This window comes from Octopus sinensis, unplaced genomic scaffold (genome assembly GCF_006345805.1).
Source record: "Octopus sinensis unplaced genomic scaffold, ASM634580v1 Contig13050, whole genome shotgun sequence".
In the NCBI taxonomy this organism is placed as follows: Eukaryota; Metazoa; Mollusca; class Cephalopoda; order Octopoda; family Octopodidae; genus Octopus; species Octopus sinensis.
Genome location: NW_021832837.1, coordinates 56,404 through 78,580, shown reverse-complemented (window position 1 = coordinate 78,580; position 22,177 = coordinate 56,404). Strand labels below are relative to the sequence as shown.

General features: G+C 30.9%; 2 long non-coding RNA genes across 2 annotated transcripts; both read right to left on the bottom strand.

The window, feature by feature from the left end:
* Positions 1-10,928: 10,928 nt before the first annotated feature.
* Positions 10,929-11,400, bottom strand: LOC118761399. The gene is made up of 4 exons (XR_004997349.1): positions 11,332-11,400; positions 11,213-11,301; positions 11,039-11,180; positions 10,929-11,008 (listed from the first exon to the last, which is right to left on the bottom strand). It is a non-coding gene; the product is annotated as an uncharacterized LOC118761399 (long non-coding RNA).
* A 622-nt stretch (positions 11,401-12,022) lies between these two features.
* Positions 12,023-12,644, bottom strand: LOC118761400. The gene is made up of 3 exons (XR_004997350.1): positions 12,567-12,644; positions 12,097-12,407; positions 12,023-12,066 (listed from the first exon to the last, which is right to left on the bottom strand). It is a non-coding gene; the product is annotated as an uncharacterized LOC118761400 (long non-coding RNA).
* Between the last annotated feature and the right edge of the window lie 9,533 nt (positions 12,645-22,177).

The window sequence follows — 22,177 nt, the reverse complement described above, 5'->3', positions numbered from 1 at the left end:
ATTCACCGGAATATATACAGTGGAAATACTTTTGAAACTTTTTATTTACTATCTACGGTTTTTCAGGTCAATGTGGAATATTTTTGACCTGCTGATAATTATAGTTGGATATGTTGAAATCTCAATTTTAACAGACGGGTCAACTACTCCGTTGCGTTTACTTAAACTTGTGACTATTTTTGTGACATATTTTTAAAGCTTAGAATATTTAAGTTAACAAAATCTTGGACGACAATGAACATGCTTGTCACGACAATGACATCATCACTGAGACAACTTGCCAACATTATTCTCATATTACTTATAGTCATTTATACTTTTTCTGTTTTCGGGCTACATTTATTCCGTGTTTCATATGAAAATTATTACGGAGAAAATTTGCCTAGGTTATACAATAAGTTTATTTTTAGGTGGAACTTTGTTGATTTTTTCCATTCTTTCATGTTTATATTTCGAGTAATGTGTGGTGAATGGATTGAGCCTCTTTGGGACTGCATGCAGGCATCCGGAATACAATGTGTAGCTATCATCATTCCAGCACAAATTCTATGTTCATATATGGTATTTTAAAATTTTATTAATTTTTTCAGATATTAAATTTGTTCTTGGCACTTTTGTTAGATTCTTTTGATCAGAGTAAGCTAAAAAAGGAAGCAGAGTCAAAATCAATCTGGATCCACATGATAAACTATTTTCGAAGCGCCTTAAAATTTAAAAATAATGTTTTTATTTATTTTTATAACTTTCGATTACAGATAAAGTCGCGGCCTTCAAACAAAATATCACATCTTTCAATAAGTGCAAAAAACGAAAATCTGAAAAAGAAAAAATCATATGATAGTATATTCTCGAATAATTCAGAAAACCTGATCAAATTAAATCCTTGTTTTCCAAAATTTTTTAATAGGTTGAATTTTTATCTTTATCAAAGTTTTAATACTTGGAAAAATTTTGTTTTAAAACGCAAAATGACTTGTTCGTTTTTAAAATTTAAAAAGTTCAGAGAAAAGTGTTTAAAACTGGTCTCAAATAAATATTTTGAAATTTTTATAATTCTACTTATTGGAATTAGCAGTGTTCTACTTGTATCTAATCCATAAAATAATTCGGTTGTAGGCATTGGAAGATAAATATTTTCCAGAGAGAGTTCAGCTACAGCAAATTTCGAACATAATAACTTCAATAATAACCGTCTTATTTACAGTTGAGATGTTTCTTAAGTTATTTGCTTTTGGATTCACAAACTATTTTACCACGTTTTGGACAATCCTTGATTTTTTCAACGTTGTTGTAAGTTTTTTTTAATTTGACCTGTCTTTAAGATTTCGTGGGTAACTTTCAATAATATATTTTCTTCTACATCTTCTCTGAAGTCGTTCAGATCCTTAAGAGCAATTCGTCCTCTTTGTGTGATATCTCGATGGGAAGGAATGCAAGTAAATAAACTTTAATTCAGATGTTAGATCGTTGTCAATTCAATTATATTTTCATTACCTTCAATTGCAAATGTGATGGTTGTTTGTTTCATAATCTGGCTAATATTTGCAATTATGGGCGTACAGTTATTTGCAGGGAAATTTTATAAATGCACGATTGATGGAACAAAGTTAAGCCCTGCGTATAGTACAATCCTTAATGTAACTAACAAATCATCCTGCATATTTCTTACAAGTCCCAATTGGTTACCAACGCCGCAGCAAAGATCACTGGTTGCTGGAACCAACATCAAATGGGAAAATTCATTGATTAACTTTGACAATGTATTACAGGGATTTTTATCTCTTTTCCAAGTGGTTTGTTAGAATTTGTGAAGTTTGTTTATTTATAGGCAACATTCGAAGGATGGATCGAGATTATGGAAGACGCCGTTGATTCTACAAATGTTAGAAAAAATAATAGTATAGCCTATTTAGATAGATTCTCAGCCACGATACGAAGCTTCCTTATATGCTTATATCTACTTTATCGTATTTATTTTTATTGGAAGCTTTTTCTGCCTCAATTTGTTAATAAGTGTAATTATTGAACAGTTTATCAGTTTAAAGCGCAGGGTAGAATAAAAATCGATATAACTTATTTAGTATGGAGAGAAAAGAATCATCGACGTTCTCATTACAAAATCTCAAAGGCATTTTTTTCAAATACTAAAAAAATATTTTGAACGAAAACCAAAATGTTTTTACAAATACCCGAAAGTAATATTTTTAGAACTAAATTTAATTAGAACCAATTTTCAAAACTTATTCGCAAGATTATCCATTCTCGATATTTCAGTATATTGACAACTTTTATTATTTTCTTTTTTATAATCAACGAAGCATTTCGGTCATACGACGATTCCCATAAATATAACGAATTTTCTAACTCCAAAGCCGTTGCTGTCAATTCTCTAAGAATTGCTTTTTCAATCATTTTTTTATTCGAAATATCTTTACGGATCGTTGGCGAAGGAGTCGGATTTTTTCAAAATACTTACGAAATTGCAGATTTCATCATTATCATAATCAGCTCTTTGGGTTTTCTCTAGCCTATTTATTTATAGGACTTCTATTTCGTCATTATTTAGATTCCACTGGATATATATCACGTGCTTATGTTGAAGTTGGTTCTTTGAGAATTATATTTTCCATTCGCAAGACACGATTGTTGAATACCACAAAGTTTGGAAGACAAATGAAAATTTTAGTAAAGCCATTGATAATAAGTATACCAGCATTGATCAATGTGGCAATACTTTTACTGACAATCATATTTATTTACTCTACCATCGGGATGATTTTATTTGGTGATTTGAAGCATATTGGAATTATCAACGATATTCTAAATTTTGATACTTTTGCATCAAGTTTTTTTTTGTTATTTGAATTGGCTACATCGGCCTCAGGCTGGAATGAAATCCTTGATTCGTTATTAAAAAGCACAGAACTCTGTTCGGCCACAGTTGCTACATTCTGTGCTTCAAAAAGTTTGATTGTTATCTTTTTTGTGTCCTTCATCTTTATTACAAAGATTATAATTATAAACACTTATGTGGCCATTATAATTAATAATTTTGAACATTTTTATGATCAAGAGAATTATATTGGAGTTAGTTATTCGTCTTTATCAAACTTTGAACGAACTTGCAACAAATTCGCTAAAAATAAAAATTGCTATTTACTTAATCTCAAGGATCTATCCAAAATTTTAAATTCTTTATGTCGTCCCTTGAAAATTCCATACCCAAACGAAGTCAAAATTGGATTAATGAAATTACCAATTTATGAGGGAGATGTTATTAACAGAGTAGACCTTTTCGAAAAACTCATTCGTAATCATTTTGAATCAAATTTGACTAATTATACAAATCATAAAATTGATAGAATAATAAATCGCCTAAGGAATAAACTTATTCCAAAAAAGGACAACTTGGCAGTTTTTTTTATAAAATCTAATTTGAAAGGTAAAATCTAATACGTCGCAAAGGAAGAGAGAAGAGGCAGCAGCGCGTCTTATTCAAAAAATTTGGAGAAAAAAATTTACATTTAAATTATTTCAAAACATTATTCTCGAATCTAAAAGCCATAAATAATTTTTGGAAAAAAATAAAATTTGATTCTTATTTCTATAAATAAAAAATCTTAATTACATCATACAGTCCGATCCTGTTTTGGGGCGCCAAAATTTCCAATTTTTAAATATTTCACTTATAGCCAACATCTTGTCTATATCCGATAAATTAAACAAGTTTGAATCATTTTGTATTGATTGGTCTGAAGGGTACTTATTATTACTTTGATCATTAAGACAGGTGAAACGCTTTTTAAGCGGAGAAATGGTACCTAAAATAAGCAAATAATTTACCGAACATTTACTCAAGTTGTGCCTTTTATCAATTTCACGTTGGGACAAGAAATTTTTGTTAAAATCTTTGAGAGAAATAAAATCTTGTGCTAATAAAAATAATTTGACAAAAATGCTTTAAAATTAAAAAAAAGACTATGAAAAATACCATTTATAACTGGCATGAACCAAAATACGAAACTGTACTATATTTACAAGCTAGAAATCCTGTGATCGTCGATAAGTGCAATTTATTTGTTTTAATTGATTGCAAAATTCCCGACCTCATCAGGCATACTAAAGACATTCTTTCATAGCTTTTTTGAAACTTGAATAACATCAATTCACTTTTACAGACAATCAAAGTTAATCCTCTTCCAAAGTTTTTTTTTATAAAAATAAAAACTCTCCTTTTTTGTCGGCTTTAAGTGTATTTTGCAGGAGTCGAGCAAACCCCATGATTCGCAGATCAATAGTTTCGAAATCAAAAGGCGCAATACTATTTATATAGCGACACTGTATATTTGTTTATGGCAGCGGTTCTCAACCTTTTTTAGACTGGGAACCTCTTTTACGCTATGAAATTTTGCGGAGACAATCTTGAATAAAATCAACATTTTTTGCTTGGCCTCGTAAAAAGCAGATTTAAACATGTTTGACTATTTATTGTATGAAAATGACAGACAATTTAACAGTAATTCAGTGAGATTTCTGATCTTGTTTGTTCAGAATAATTTTAATTATGTCAGCCTCTATCTTCGATAAAGATATTCGCATGAGTTTTAACTTTAATATATTTTTATTTTTTAAAAATTTCTGGGAACCACTAAAAATTTTCTGGAGACAACGGCTGAGAACCGTTTGTTTATGGCAGTGGTTCTCAAGAATTTTGAGGCAGGGGCCGCAAAAATAAAATTTTTTATTTATAGGGGCCGCACATTTTTTTGTCAACTTAAAGAAGATAAGATATTTGTTATTTCAGGCTGAACTGAAGAAAATACATATGATTTTTGTTTTACTGTGTACATGCAATTTAGAGCTGCGTCCTATCGCCGCACATTTGTTATATCAATGAATGAAAGAATTTATAAACTATTTTGTTATGTTTTCAAAATCTGGTACGATATTAGATGTTGAAATTCGCAACATCTGACTTAGATGGATATCCGTTAGTTCATTGCGGTATTATTTCCTAATTTTAGTATCGTTATTTAGAGGTAACTTGTGTGTAATATCGAAAACAGCGGGCGAACAACATTCCGATGCAAATATTTCGATTTCCGTTTTATATAATTCGCCATCAGAATAAGGCTTCATATTTTTAGCCAATGGGTAACTAATTTTGTATGATGCCAGGTTAATATTAGACGAATATGTGCCACTTTTGAAAGTGAATGATCGCTTTAAATAATCTTCTTTCATTTGTTTTAGTTTTTTCGTCCGAGAAACGCCAGTGAATTTGTCATAAAGAATAGAGTGGGAAGGATCGTGTCGTTCGATTGTATACGTTTTTAAAGTTACAATAATAGAATTGCATATTAGGCAAAAAGCCTTTCATTGACCTCAATAATGAAATATTTTTCTTCCCAGATGAGTTTAAAAATCCTATTTTCCTTGGAAATTTTTCAAAAACGTTTAGAATTCGACATCACAACAACAAATAAAAAAACGTGACAAAAAATAAAATATTTATAGAAACATAAGCCCCTCAATTAAATCCTAGGGGCCGCACTTGAGAATCACTGGTTTTATGGCATGACATTAAAAAGTTACATTATAAATGATTAATTTTTTAATTTTAATGATTAGGTAAAATTTTCCAACTGTTCTTCTCTTACATGTACTACAGTTGAATATTTTATTCCGATATCTTGAATCGATTTTTCAGAAGGATAAATTTTTCCAATTTTTGGAATATATATTGTTGCCAAATTGGCAAAATTGCTTGAAAATTTGAATTAAAAATACCATTCTGCCTTGATTGCATTGAATACATTTATCAATTTGTCTGTTTTCAGACAAATTATAAGAATGCTAGTCCTTGAAGAACCTAAGACCTTAATTCCTATCTCATTTTCATTTAGTGAATCTAAGAAGCGTTTGTTATCACTATGAAGGATCAATGAATGTCAATAAAACCATTGGCTGACGTCTTTCTACAAATTATTTAAAAACAATACAGTTCTTGAATGATTTCTAATTTTTTCAAAGTTCGTTTGATAACTCGAATGTCTTGGACAGGAATACATTCTTTGACCATTTCGTCCATAATCTATAAAATTGGTACATTTGTTGCTTTTTGACATGTTTTTCAGTTATAAACGTTGGAAGGTGACGAATCATTATGGTACAGGTCGGATTGGCAGGAATGTGTCTCTCCTCCTGATTTTCTGACCGAAAAGATTTTCTTTTGGGAGAATATTCGCTACGGCGATGTCTCCGATGTTCAGATTCTCGTCTTCTTTGTCTACGTTCGTCGGTACTGTATCTTTTGTGGGAACGGTGATGACGAGATCTAGAACTCCTAACGCTGTTTAAATAATGTTTTATAATTGATACCGATCGTGGGAGTTTTCTCTAGAATCGGAACTAGATGTGGTGCTAACTCTTGACATTATGTGTAACCACAACAAGTATATGATAAATAACGTATTATTTTTCTTAATTAATGAAATGACTTATTAAAAAATTATTACCTTTTTGATAATAATTATTCATCACATCAATAAAAATAGTTAAATTTCATCAAATAGTTTTATAATTTTTATAATTTTTTTTAGAAATTATATAGTAATTTATCATATTTTATGTCACAGGCCACAACTGTTACTCCGCCAGATGGTTACACTAAAAATTCATATAAATAGAAATAAAAACTTTAAATTAAAAATTAATACAAAGCATAACCTAATTGTTCGCAAAAATATGCTTTTCTGAATAGAAAAAATTTGGACTGAAACATGAATTTTTTCCCAAAAAACCACATACCGTGTAAAATATGAGTTTTAAATTATTTAGCAATTATTTATTTTTGGCTTATCCATATCTTTTTTTTATTAAATAATTATTCTTTTTTTTAATAAAAAAAATTTTAAAAGCCTCTTATAGTTTAAAACGTTATAAGAATCATAATATCTGAATATCTCTTAGGCCACTAAATCGGCGATATACGATCGCGACTCCGCCTTGCAATGATCGGCGTAACTGGTAGTAGCCAAGATTTTTTTGACTAAAAATTATAAAAATAAAACTGGCAAGGAATACATCGTTTTATGACAGATTGATCTCTGCACGTGATATTCCGTGGTATAAGCGCGCCAATTTGAAAACAACCGGTCTCGACCAAAATGATTAAATTATGTTCAGCCAATTGAAATAAACATTTATTATGCAAACTTCAAATATTATCTTTAGTTCAGCTTCATCGCTGCAGAAAAATCTTAATTTAAGTCCATCTTTAGTGATATATGGAGCTCCATCCAAAAAATCAAATTTATTGCTAATTTCAGTAGTCTTGATCTTTGCATCCGCGAAGCGTCCTGACGAATACGAGCTCAGGATTGCTCTTAAGTTCCTTAAGTAATTCTAAGTCTCCTTTGTACTTGCACTAAACGATTTTTAACGTGTATTGTAATTAAAAAAACATCAATATTTTTAAAAATTTAAAGTTTTCTTGATTTCATAGAAATATCCAAAGGATTCATGTTTTAAGTTTTTTCCAACTTGACAATTTGATGTTTAACAAATCTGGCGAGTAACAGTTGTGGCCGGTGACATAGTATGACAAGATTAACCTTCTGGGTTATTCTTTATAGAAGAAAGGTCAAAAATATTTGACTTTTTCTCATCTATATGTGCAAAGTCACGACGATCAAAAATCTATAAATTTTATACAGTTGTATATGTACTTCAAACGTACATCCATTTGGATAGTCCCGATGTAATTCAGTAGGAAAATAACCCTCAATTAATTCGCTGATAAATTCCAAAGCATCTGTCTCATAGTAAAGTCGAAATGGATTCGTTGATATTTTGAATCCATTCGAATATATGTATATTGGAATGCGTTTTAAATTCTGAAAATTAGTTTTTAACTATAATTATTGACTTTGATTAAATATAATTAGCTAAAATTAATACATATGAACAAAGCGAGTCATTTATCTTTGATAATGCTCTAATAAAATTGTCGTAGTAACTTTCCATATCAACATATTCAAGCAGAGATGATTCTATCAATTAATCCAAACTATCTTTACTTAAAATGCTTTTATCGCTTTCTCCAACCCAAACCAATCCATAATCCCCTAAAAATGTCTAAAATTACTAATTTTGTTGTTTTACCTCCATCTCATTAATTTGCTTTTTTAGTTCTTGATTTATTTCTGAGAGACATTTCTTTTCTATAAAATATAGTTTGACATTAAAATACCCTTATTAACTTTTTCCAAATTTTCGTGTAAGATTTTAAGTTCTCCCTTCTAATTGTATTGGTTTAAAAATGTTACTTTGGAAATAATTTCATTTTCTTGAAGACGACATTTTTTTTCAAGTAACTTCAGTCTTTTCGTCATTAGGGTAGTCAATTCAAAATTAGACGTATCTATGTAATTTTATTGGAATGGTTATAACCGTTGCACTCTTTGTTTGTAAAAGATTCTAAATCAGGAGTTCTGGCCGAAATTCGGGGAAATCGAATCTGTGTGTCAATAGGAGTGCCTGGTATTTATTATTTTTATGTCAATTTTACTTTTCCTAACTTTATATTTTTCCATGTTTTCTTTAAGTCTATAAAATTAAGTTTTAAAAATTACTTATCCAGATACGTCTTTCTCGGATCCATATTACTTAAAAAACCCTTGGAAACGTGTCTTTATTTTTGATTTACTATAAAGAAAACTAATTATTTATTTAAATAAAATATAATGTCTTCTAAATCTAATTATTTTTTTCCTTTTATGGAATTGGACTAATTATCAATCATATCCGCTTCGTTTTGCAAAAATGGCTTATCTGACAAGTAAAATTATCAAATTAAGTTATGTCCGACCCTTGGAGATCTCATAAGCAAATTATCTCCACCTCTCCCAATAACTCGCAATTTTGAGAAATCAGAATAATATATAAAAAAATATATGACAAAATCATCAGAACTAGAAAAATCACTATCAATCCAGTGAAGCTCCTTTACTCCAAGCAGGTCAATATCAAAGCTTCTAATTTCCCTTTTTACGACTTCTCTTGGGTAGGCCTCTTTCGATCCACGTTGCCAACTTGTGAGATTCTGTGTGATAAAGACTCAAGATAGGATGTTTGAGAATGACTTTGCAACCAATTAGGTCGTAGGAGAGTTTGCTTACATGATTTATTGGCAATTAGATACAGAGTAGGTTGCTAGGTCTTTCGCCATACACAGCTTTTATATTGAGATAATTATCAGAAACTTTAAACATCACAACGTTCACAACGTGCCAATTTTTTATATACTTTATAAAATACATACTTTTTTATTATTTATTTTGAAAATGTTGATCTTCCTTCGTAATTTCAAATAATACATAACTAAAAACTAACAAAAAGTCATTCATCGTCATTTTAAGGTGTTTTTATAAAATTGTTCTCTTCTGGTACCTGAATAGATTTTTGATAGTTTAATCCTATCAAAAGCCGAATCACTTTGGCGACGATTAAGCCGAAGAACAAATCATATTTTTAAACATTAATTCCTAGCAATTCAATTAGTTAAATTGTTGCTTTACTTTTTAAAACTCATTGTACCTAAGAAACGCATAATCTTTTTTAGAATGGGACCACGGTTGAGAACTGCTGATCTAAATGTTACTGTAAGTCATTATTCAGGTAACGCCAGTGAAGTGTCATTTGTTAACAAGAGTAAAACTGTCTTTAAACATGTTAACTTGCCTGTTGTTGAAAATTTTAAAGCCTTAAATATTTAAATACCATAACTTCCAGCTCCTGTTATGTGTATTCTAGATTCTAACATTGTGTGACTGCTAATTTCCATCTAATCTTATTACTATGAAAAAGTATCTTACAAAACTTAAATCTTCAATTTTCCCTTAATTGATATATTTTATATAGTTCTATGCAATTAATAAAGTCGGATTTATATAAAACATAAATATATAAGTTGTATGAAAATTAAGTAACAGAAGTCAACGACCGGTCTTCATAATTATCATTGAAAAATATCGAAGCTGGCAGTTGTTGATACTTTTCTACATTTTTCTGATTAAAGACTTGAAATAAATCATTTTCTCCAATAACTTTCATTTTTGAATTATCGCATTTGATTGCTTTTTTGTTGGTCTGCCTAAGAACAATTAATGAATTTAAAATACGAAGCCAATTGAGAAAAATCAGAATATAACACATCCTCAATATAGTTGTGGCATGTTACAAATTTATATCGTTGATTATTTCCAGACCAGAAATCCATTGATTGTCTTTAATGAAAAATTATAACAAACCCATCGTTACCGCTCCAATTTGATTTTCTATTAAATAACCTTTATTGTAACCCACAGATAACTTTTACCTTTTTTTGAAAAAAAGTATAACAGGAAGTATAATTATGAGAATGATCAAGATAGCGCCTGTTACGACGATAACGTCAACTCTAAGAGATGTCCGATCTTTTAAAATCTCTGATTAAATAATCAATTAAAAAAACCGTCGTTAATACTAGACGTGATCTTGTTTTGACCAATTCTGAGGTCATGGCAGAGTCCATATTGTTCATTGGTTATCCTGAAAAGAATATAATTTCTATTTTTTAATAGAACATACAACAATTACTTGCAGGGAATTTCATTATGAGATTTATGACATAAAATATTCATACAATGGAAATTCCTAATAAATTGTAACACTTCCTAACTTTGATGTGCAATTTGGATTAGATTGGCAAATATCAGCTTTTCGTTGATTGTAACACTTCGAAGGAGCTTCAAAAGCAAACTCTACACAAAATTAATTGCCAGTATTGTACCGCTATCAAGAAAACGACGACAGAGATTTTCTCGTGTCATATTTGAGACAGACAATTCAATTAACTAAACCAATATTATAATTTCAATACTTTCGGGAAATTGTTGCATGTCTTTAATGAATGTTTCAGACAAGTTTTTAAATTACACTCAGGTTCAAAAAAATTGCAAAGTTCCTATAAATTTATTATTCATCTAATCATTACTTTGCTAAAAGAACAATCACATTCTTCACCCCGATCAACAACACCATTTCCACATAAAACAGATGGCTAAAATATTTTTTATAAACAAACTTTAACGGTCTTATGATACAAACAATCATTTATCCTTTTTCTTAACAAATATCTATTCAATTAAGCTAAAAATTATTTTAGGACCTATTTCGCGCAAATCCTCCGAATAATATATTATCAATTAAACGATAAAGACGATAAGAGACTTCTACAGTTGACTTTGCCTCGCATATCTAAAAATATCAACATAATTATTGTATTACATCAATAAAAATGATTGCTCTTTTTGTGCAAATGGAATTTCTGACTGAATAATCACATTCATAGTTTTCTGTTTTGTCTTGACTAAAAAAAATTTCAGAAAAAAAAACCACTTAACAAACACGATGACGTCAGTTTCTGATGATTTTTCAAACTCAGATTGTAAAAACAGAATTTCGTCTTCTCTGTAAGAGAAAGAGTTATTTGTTTTTAAAATATCTTGTATCTTTATAACCGTATTTATATCTTGATAATTAAACTACAAATATTTATTCGAATATTTACCAAGTTCACAATGGCAATGATTTCTTCAAAATAATGAAAAAAACTAGATTTTGAAAAGTATTTCGAACTCTAAATGGTTTAAATATATTCAAATAAAAAAATAAGATCAAATAAAAATATTAAGATTGTTGACCCACTGACCCAAGAGTAAACGAATATTAAACATACAATTTCATTGTAATTAATTATAAATTTTAATCGAATCTGGATGGCCATCTTATCATTATGGATGTACTTTGATTGCGGTGTTTGATCGAGACGATAAAGAACTTTTAGACTTTCATCTTGGTTATCTAATTCGTCAATTACAATAAAGAATGCATCGTGAATGATCGTTATTATAAATTTGACAACGAGTCAATAATAAAAGATCAAAGAAATTTAAACAATGTATAACCTCCATTAATAGTTGCACTGTTATTCACGAGAATTACATTTCTGGTCAAATGACTCTTAAAATTAACAAAATAAGTCTCAAATACAGTTTTTTGATGATTTTCTAAAGATTGATTTTTCATGTAAAGCCTCCCATCAACCAGACTCAACACATCAAAGCTAAAATTATTCATGAAACTTACTCTTTCGGAGAGTATTCGCATAAATTAACAAGAGCTGGGAAAGTTTCAAAATTAAGCTTTTCCTGGTTGGAAGTAGAATAAGCGTCTGGAATCAAATAACCGGCTTCTAGACATGTCTAGACAGGAATGAGTAGATTTAAAAAATAAATTATGATAAGACCCCATATAAGTACAAAAAAGTTGACACCTTTGAAATCTCCAGACGTTTAGAGAACCTAAATAAAAGAAATTAATTGTCACTTAAAAATAAGTGTCAAAATTATTGAATTGTATGAATTTAATACACCCTAATAATTCTATTATTATTATAATGTAAAGCCGGCATGATTTTGATTGCCATAGAAATTGCATATTTAATTTGAAAAATGAGATACTTTTCATCTTTTTTAAAGTAGAATGTAGTATCGTTGTCGACAATAAAATTAAAATTTAGTATGGATAACGGAAAGATCTACAATGTAAATATATTCACATTTTTGGCATACCAAGATGCAGTAGAGCATTAAAAAATTCATCCTTGGTCTATAAAATTGATCGTTAGATAAGAATGTTATATATATTAATAATCTATTAAAAGACAATACCTAAACAATTAATCTTATACTGATTTTAAGAATGTATTAATTATTTATATCTTAGGATATCCATTACAAAATTTCAATATTTTAATTTACATTTAACAATTAATATAATATATTCTTTTTAAAAAAGAGTTCAGAATATATATTTATCTTAAGGGTTTGGTCATTTGGTATTTAAAGTACTGCTATGCAATATGGTCTTTTCTCACGGGGCACGTCATAAAACCACGTGGACCGGGACTAGAAAAACAAAAAATGGTAAATAAGTCAGCATCTATAACCAAATTGATTATATCATTTGCAGACAGACGAAAAACATCGATTGCTGGATGCCAAGTCTTACAGTGGAGCACTTATACTGAGCGACCAAAAAGTCATTATGTCCCGATTAAAAGTGAAAAGATTCTTTCGATTTTCAATTTCAACAGATAATGAATCAAACTGGATAAGATACTCAGTGGAAAAACATTAAATGTTAAGAAGGAAAAATACGCCTTGTCAATCATTAAAAATCTACCAGTAACAAAGACAGGGAGATCCAAACAAAACCTGGGATATATTGAAAAAACTTATTCATAAGGCTGCAAAAGAATCTATTGGAATGACTCCATACAAAAGTCACTTAAACTTGTTGAATCAAAATATTTCAGATATGGCGAAGACCAAAAGGCCATTCAAATGAAAATGGAAAGTAACAACAACCAGGAAGCAAAAAAACTCAGCAGAGAACGTAAAAAAATATCAAGAACAATCAAGCAGAAAAATTTCAAATACGTGAAAACTTTATGAAACTGTCAAATATCAGAAGCTGAAGACTTGAAGGATGGTGCACAGATATATACGTGGCCATCAAGCTACTGTGTCGTCGACAGCAGAAAACAAAACTGGCTGTGCACGACGAACATAGGAAAACAAACGGAAACTCAATCGAAATGTTCAATGCAATTGACAACCACTTCGAAAGACAATTGCTCTTGACGGGTCTCCAAAAATCCGGACGAACCGAACTAGAATCGTCCTTTCTAGTCTTCATTGCAGAAGACTGGAATGCTAAAGCAGGAGTACGTCGAGAACATAAGATCACTATCGGCAGACACGGAAGAGGGATAAGGAACCTCCTGGTGGCTATGTTGATAAACTTCTGCCGAACGTTTGGCCTATTTCTGTGTAACTCTGCGTTTGCGCATGCTGCACGACATAAGTTCACTTGGACAGTCTGCCGAAAAAACGAGTCTGGAGACCACGTAACGATTCATAATTAGATCGACTACATTCTTTGCAAACAGAAAGACAGAACACTATTACGGGACTCGAGGTCTTACGGAAGGGGCATCTTGGAAAGTGACCACAAGATCGTTGCCCTGTTTGATATTAGAAGTCGTTTTGTACGCACTTCAGAGGCAAAGCCTTATCAGGTCAAACGACGAGGATACTAAGTTAAGGAATTATCCTCTTCAATACCACCCGAAATATCTATCAAAATTCTATGAAACATTATCTACAAGCAATAGAGACCGACCTTTCTCCAAAAGTCATCTGGACGCATACAACGAAAAGAATTCACATGGCCACAGACGCTCACATTGGGAGGAGGTCGTACAATGCATGATGTAAAAACCAATGCCATCCCCATGTTTCTGAAATGGCTGCAAAATAGAAAGATTTTGACTATCGCTAGAGACCACAACGGATACGGTCAGAAAATTCTCCTTACAAGCAGAACCCGAATAAGAAGACGGACCCTGTGGATAACCTGCGACCTGTCATTCTACTCAATACGATAAGAAAAGTCTTTGCTATGATGATGCTGGACCGTTTACAAGAGCCTGCGAACGAATTCCTGTCTACGAGTTACAGTGGATTCAGGACGGCTAGATCTACTGCTGATGTAGGTATTATAGTGCTACTTGCCAAAGATTTGAGAGTGCGACCAAAATTCCAGGGATTAACTCCCTCTGCTGTTCGTGATATACTTTTAGGCGGCACTACGTGATCTTAGACCCTTTTATCACAGACAAATCACCGAAATTGTATACAAGGACGATGTGGACTTTGTATTACGATACAGCAGCCTTGAGGCGGTTACTTGATGTTGCCCCAGCAGAGCTTGGGAAAAGGTTTCTTACCGTGAATACAACTAAAACTGAAATTACGGAAATCGCACGTATGGGTTCAAGATTGGATGAGAATAGAGACGTTCCAGAAAACTTGACTAACTCCTCGGAGATAGCGAGGACATAACCCGGAGGAAAGTACTATCGACGGCCGCGTTGAACAGGCTGAAAACGGATTGGGTGGTTAACAGGCCAGCAACGACTGCTCTTCGCTTGCGCCTCTACAATTTATTATATTTTTTTCAGTCAAGCAAAACCTTTCTTGCTATACGACTCCTCCTGTTGGGGGATCTCTGCTTCAGAAATTAAAAATCTTAACTCCTTCCACCGAAAGCAACTGCGTATAGCCGACACAGATCAACAATGGGTACTTTACCGTAAATGTTGAGCGCGCCTGTTATTTGGGATGTGATAGAGGTCCGTTGGAGACTGTTCAGACAGGTCCTACGGATGGACCCGACGTCACCCGCAAATTTGGCTATGGAAGAATATTTTACCACAAATGGAAAAAATTTCGGAGCGCCCACGTATTACACTACCAGAGGTGTTGAATGCTGACCTCAAGTCAATCAACCGCAGACTTAAAAATGGGAATGATCTGGACGCAATGAGAAGTTTGGCATGCAACAGAAGAAGATGGACAAGAATTATTAAGAAAATCGTTTCAAATGTCACACGTGTGGAAATATAACTATTATGTTCGACGTCAGTTGCTATTAATAATAACTGTTTGTGAAATATTATGTCTACAGAATTGAGTACCAATTAAAAAAGCTGAACTTCATTATTTAATTTGAAATTTATTAGTTTATTCTAAAGTCATTTTTTGAGAACCGTGAAAACAATGGCGTGTCGTTAAGGACCTCTCGATCGATAATTATTGACTTATTTAATGGAGAGTAACTTATTTATATTTTGTATTCTCTTCAAATTATTATAATTATTGAAACTAGAAACCAAGACATTGAACTTATAATGTTATAAAAATTCTTATTAACACTGAATTCGATACTTTCAATACTTCCAGTGCTAATTCGGAAATTTTTTTTATTTTTTTAAATGATTCAAAAGATTATACCATCTATGTATTTATTTTGATATTATCCCGAAAAGAAATATATTATCCCAAAATAACATAAACAACAAAATCATTCTAAAACGATATTATTTAAAGTAACTAGATAGTATATATTTGATTAGTCAATTATGTTATTAGAGGAACCCTATTTTTGAGAAAATTAGACTGCTGGATTAGTTCGTTTTTTAGTTTTTGTTGGTATAGCTGTTTTAGCAGATCTTCAATGTTATTGTCAGTAATAAAGTCTTGAAATTTTCCCAGATTTTCTGAAATTTTAAATCTACAAACATATATTAATAACATATACTTTGAAATAACATAATATTTGGGGACTGCTTCCTGTAAAAATTTATTATTTCACGTTTAAACATTTACCTCGACTTTGAAGCTCATTTTTGTTTTTATAATAAGAACATTGACATATTTTTCAATCTGTTCTTTAATTATATTCAACATTGGCTGGTTATATATCATCTGTCTTTTCAATATAAATGCCGAGACGTCCATTTTTTGACTATTTATAATTAAATTGTGATAGTACTTCAGGAAACAGAATGATATTGAAAAATTTGAATTTATTAGCAGACTATTTATTATAAGTACAGGATTGGACGCAATTTTAAATGACATCATTAATGATAATTGCGAATTTTTTTAATTAATTTTTTCAGATATAATAAATCATTGTATAACCAATTAAACACTATATCGTAGAAGGTGATTTATTTCTATTTTTAATTTATGCAGCTCATCTTGAATAAGTTATGATCTGAAGATCTTGTAAATTTAAAATGCCTTCGATCAAATGCAAAAACCTTTTACTTGTTCTAGTTGTATTTTAAAATAGTCAGACGTGGTGTTTATATAACTCTGACGTTTAATAAAAATAGACACCTCTAGAAGAAGCTTAGAAATTAGCCTTTATTTTCAAGTTTTCAAACGTTTTTTGTTTTTAAACAAAATTGATTCCTAAAGAAATAGTTTCCTATTATGTAACTCGTTGTTAAATGTCATAATGTTAACGAAATCTGATTAATTATTTTAAATAAGTCAACTCAAGCTAATTAACGTTGTCGGGTTTATTCCCTTTAAAATTGATTCCATGTTTTGGTTCCACTCGATGTGATATTTTCTAATCATATTAAAGTGATTTAACCTGCTTTGAAGTACTTTTAGATCGTCAAAAATTTTTACTTGAGCATAACAATTTTTAAAATTGCACATCCCATCGGCTGTTTTTCCCTTCAACAGACTCAATGCACTCAAAATTACTCCACTTTGAAATTAAAACAAATCAACTAACAAATGAACAACAACAGGTCGAGTCCCACTGAACTTAATCATAGCATCATATTCATAAAACCAGGGATATTCAAGAGACTTTGTGAGTGTTTGAATTTTCTTAGATAGTTCTAAAGGTATGTCAATATCAGAAACATCAGGAGTGGTCAATGCATATAAAATAGATAAATAAGAGTGGAGGTTATGAAGCTCGAATAAACACTAAAATAACAAATAAAAAAACTTTTGCGATTTTTATAAACTTTCTAATAAGTCTTTGACGAATATAATTAGTCTGTCCACTAAGTATTAAACTCACACACCTATAGTGAGCGAGATTGAGTAACTAACCAAAGGGAAATTGATTCGAATGTGTCGACAAAGTAAGCAACTTTCGGAAAGTAATTAGTTACTACATTCTGGCGGAAAAACCAGTCATATATGTCAACAGGAGTTATGGATTTGAACAAATCCCAGTCCCGGAGTGTCATTTGTTTTGCAATGTCTTGTGAATGATATAGAAGAATTCCTTCACTATCGGAAGATAATTAAAAAAATTGTGGATAACCATGGAATCAGCGTATTGATTACTCGCTGACAAAAAGTCCGCGTTCTTGTAAGAGAAGAACTGCGAATTAAGTCCTGGTAGATTTTTTGAGGACTATTTATATTGGAATCCAATATTTTGAGTTCATAAGCATTTCGGACTGCGTTAGCTTGATAGAATCTTCCAAAAAATATGAGTGTGTGAGTAAAATTGGTCACTAATCGAATCAAATCAGAGTCAATTTCTGAAAAACTAAATAAATTTTCAAAATATTTAAAATTATACGCAATATCGTCGAAAATTGAAATAAGCAATTCAATTGTTTTGTTTGGACTATTATCCGAGCATTTGCAATCGTTTTTAATAGCATCTAGTAATAGAAAATACTGCATTTGTATTTTTTTAATGAGTTTATATGTGCTGATAAAATTTCTGTATGTTCTTTTGAATGTTAACAAAAAAGTATCACAATCTACTAATAAAATTCAATTTTATAAAACCTTGGGAGTCTGATATGGTAGCCAAAATTATAATAGCGTCAATCGGTCCTGATTGTACTTCAATCTGTAAGAAAAGCTAAAATCAGTTTTCTAACCCCATTTTTACAATATAAAATTGATTTCTGTAGTGATTCTTTAGTGAGATACTTAAAAGAATCCTTTTTAGCTGATGATGATTCCTCTTCTGATGTATTCTGAGTCGATTAAAAAGTATAAATACGTTTGGAAGTAAATAACGACCAGATAACAATTTTGCTGGTTTCATTTCAATGATGTTGACATATTTGTGCATATTCCATGCATACAAACCTTCGTCTACAAAATAAAATAGACTATTATACAGCTAAAGCTAGTTCCATCTAAATCCTCATTTTTATATAAGTCATGATAAAGAGAAATGTATGAACAACTTTCTTTCTTAGCTTTAACTGATAATTGAGTATTTGAAACCTTTATAACACATTGATTCGATAATTTCCTCTGTGTTGTTGTCTTCAAAAGATAAACCAGATAAGGAACCGTGGTCTGAAATATTATTATTATTATATTATTGAATACAAGCCGAATCTTTCCCTTGAAGATACTGGGAAGAAATCTGATCATCAACAACTTCAAAATAGTCATCACCGTTCGATTTTGATGATTCATTTAATTTCACTTTTATTACTGAATCATAAACTTTGTTTTTTATGGTATTATCTCTGTCAATTTGCTTTGACTCTGACTCCAAATCTGTAAAATCTGTATCCTCGGATAAATCATGAAGATTCCTAATTGATATTTAAAAATAAATAATATAATTTCAGTATTGAATGACAAGTAATTTTAACCGATCATTTTTCTCATGCTCATTTACAGCTTCGTTAAGAATAATAAAGAAGGCCAAATATAAATTAAAATTATAAATACTTGAAAACTGTTTTTTAGTCTTTCCAGATGATTTTTAACCAGTTTGATCTCAATTTTACTTCTTTCAAATACAGTGACCTCATCAACCCACTCAATTAAAATAGCGAGTTTATTATTGAGTTCATAGCCAAATCCTCTCGGTTTTCTCAAATTTATCGTGTATGAAATACATTAGAGAAGCTACATTTTTATTTCCGTGATGTTCGTAGTAAATAAGCTCAGATAATGTAGAAATATCAGAAATTAATTTTTGTGAAGACTTTTTGACAATCTTAGAGATTTCGCTATCGATTTTATGTTCCAAAAGTGCAGATAAATAGTCGATAGTTTTTAAAATAGATACTCTCAATGGATATTCCGTGATTACAACTGACATAATCTTGTTTTTCGTCAAAAAATCTATTATTATATTTAATCAGTTTGATTATTTTTCTACAATTAATATATATCAAAATAATTTTATTCTCAAATAAATTTTACCAATCCAAAATAAATTGATAAACTCACCTTATTTTTTAAAAATAAAAATGAAAAAATTGTTTTGTATATTGTCATCTTAACACAATGACGAATGTCTGATACAGTTAATGACATTTTTTAAAGGCTACACCCCGACTAAGTCAAAATATTTAGTAATAAATGAGCAGTCTCTAAATTTTCCTATTATTATTTTTTTTAAATCAATCCACATTAGTGTGTGAGTTCTAAAATAAAAATTACCGTATTTTTTTCATGTATAAGATGATTTGCTTACAAGCCTAAACTTAGCCTGCAAGATATTTTAAATTGCTTGTAGACTCTTTTATAAGACGAAGGGAGAAAAGCAAGTAAGCTGAAGAAACTAAAAAAATTGGAATTATCAAAATCTAATTTTGAGTTTCCTCAATTTCAGATTAGAGTAGATAATTAAATAAATTATTCACAAATTTTTTGTTGTCGCCTTCTTCAACGTTTTTTAAAACTGATAATATGTCACATGGGCGACTATGTCGCTATGGGCAGCCAGTCCTTTTACGTGTTTCTATGGAAACCGCAGAAAAGGTATTAAATATTGAATATAGCAATTTATATATGGAAGAGTGTAGATTAATCAATTATTCTAATTTAAAATTACATTTGAATTATCTTTTAAAAATGGCTTACCCAAAAGTATATTAATTTTAACAGCGTGGTTACTCACACTTTGTGATGTCTGGGTTTAAGGGTTACGTCAGAAATATTAACGAATACAATCAAATTAAGGAAGCGTTAATCGGGATATTCCCGGAGGATATGAAGCTCGAAGCAAACACCGGTTGGCCAAAAAGGCTTCCAATTTTTGTAAAAAATGTCTGAAGAATCGTCAGCAGAAACATCATTTAATTTCGAGTTAGGGTTTGGGTTAAGGTCAGGGTTAGATTTTGAATATTTATGTTGGCACTTGCCAACGTTAGGGTTTGGGTTAAGGTTAGGGTTTAGATTTTGAACATTTATGTTGTCACTTGCCAACGTTAGGGTTGGATTAAGGTTAGGGTTAGATTTTGAATATTTATGTTGTCACTTGCCAACGTTAGGGTTTGGATTAAGGTTAGGGTTAGATTTTGAATATTTATGTTGTCACTTGCCACGTTAGGGTTTGGATTAAGGTTAGGGTTAGATTTTGAATATTTATGTTGTCACTTGCAACGTTAGGGTTTGGATTAAGGTTAGGGTTAGATTTTGAATATTTATGTTGTCACTTGCCAACGTTAGGGTTGGGTTAAGGTTAGGGTTTAGATTTTGAACATTATGTTGTCACTTGCCAACGTTAGGGTTTGGATTAAGGTTAGGGTTAGATTTTGAATATTTATGTTGTCACTTGCAACGTTAGGGTTTGGATTAAGGTTAGGGTAGATTTTGAATATTTATGTTGTCACTTGCCAACGTTAGGTTTGGGTTAAGGTTAGGGTTAGATTTTGAACATTTATGTTGTCACTTGCCAACGTTAGGGTTTGGATTAAGGTTAGGGTTAGATTTTGATATTTATGTTGTCACTTGCCAACGTTAGGGTTTGGATTAAGGTTAGGGTTAGATTTTGAATATTTATGTTGTCACTTGCCAACGTTAGGGTTTGGATTAAGGTTAGGGTTAGATTTTGAATATTTATGTGTCACTTGCCAACGTTAGGGTTTGGATTAAGGTTAGGGTTAGATTTTGAATATTTATGTTGTCACTTGCCAACGTTAGGGTTTGGATTAAGGTTAGGGTTAGATTTTGAATATTTATGTTGTCACTTGCAACGTTAGGGTTTGGATAAGGTTAGGGTTAGATTTTGAATATTTATGTTGTCACTTGCCAACGTTAGGGTTTGGATTAGGTTAGGGTTTAGATTTTGAATATTTATGTTGTCACTTGCCAACGTTAGGGTTTGGATTAAGGTTAGGGTTAGATTTTGAATATTATGTTGTCACTTGCCAACGTTAGGGTTTGGATTAAGGTTAGGGTTAGATTTTGAATATTTATGTTGTCACTTGCCAACGTTAGGGTTTGGGTTAAAGTTAGAGTTAAAGTTGTTACAAACTTGCAAAAAATTTGATGTAAATTATAATTTGCTAATGTTGCAATTTATATTATCAAAAATAAAAATAATTCACGTTATAATTTGCTATGTTGTAAAGAATTTTATTATTTTAAAGCAAGCATGGTTCAAATATAAAACATCATTTTCTCAAAAATTTAAAGTTCAATCATTAGTTCGGATCGATTGCCTTTATTTTAGTTGGCCTTTTAGTAAATATTTGCTATGTAGTTGCCGTGGAAACACGTAAAGGCCAGGTTGCCCATAGGGGTCTGATCACCCATGTGACATAATACATCATTATAGAATTCACATTTTCCCGTTTTCTCTGAAACACACAGACTCGGATGGATAGTCCGGTGAAGTTTTAACCAGCCCCAATGATCCGAAAACCATTCTTCAGGTAACTCTCCATATCTTCGTAAGTTCTGTTCTCAGC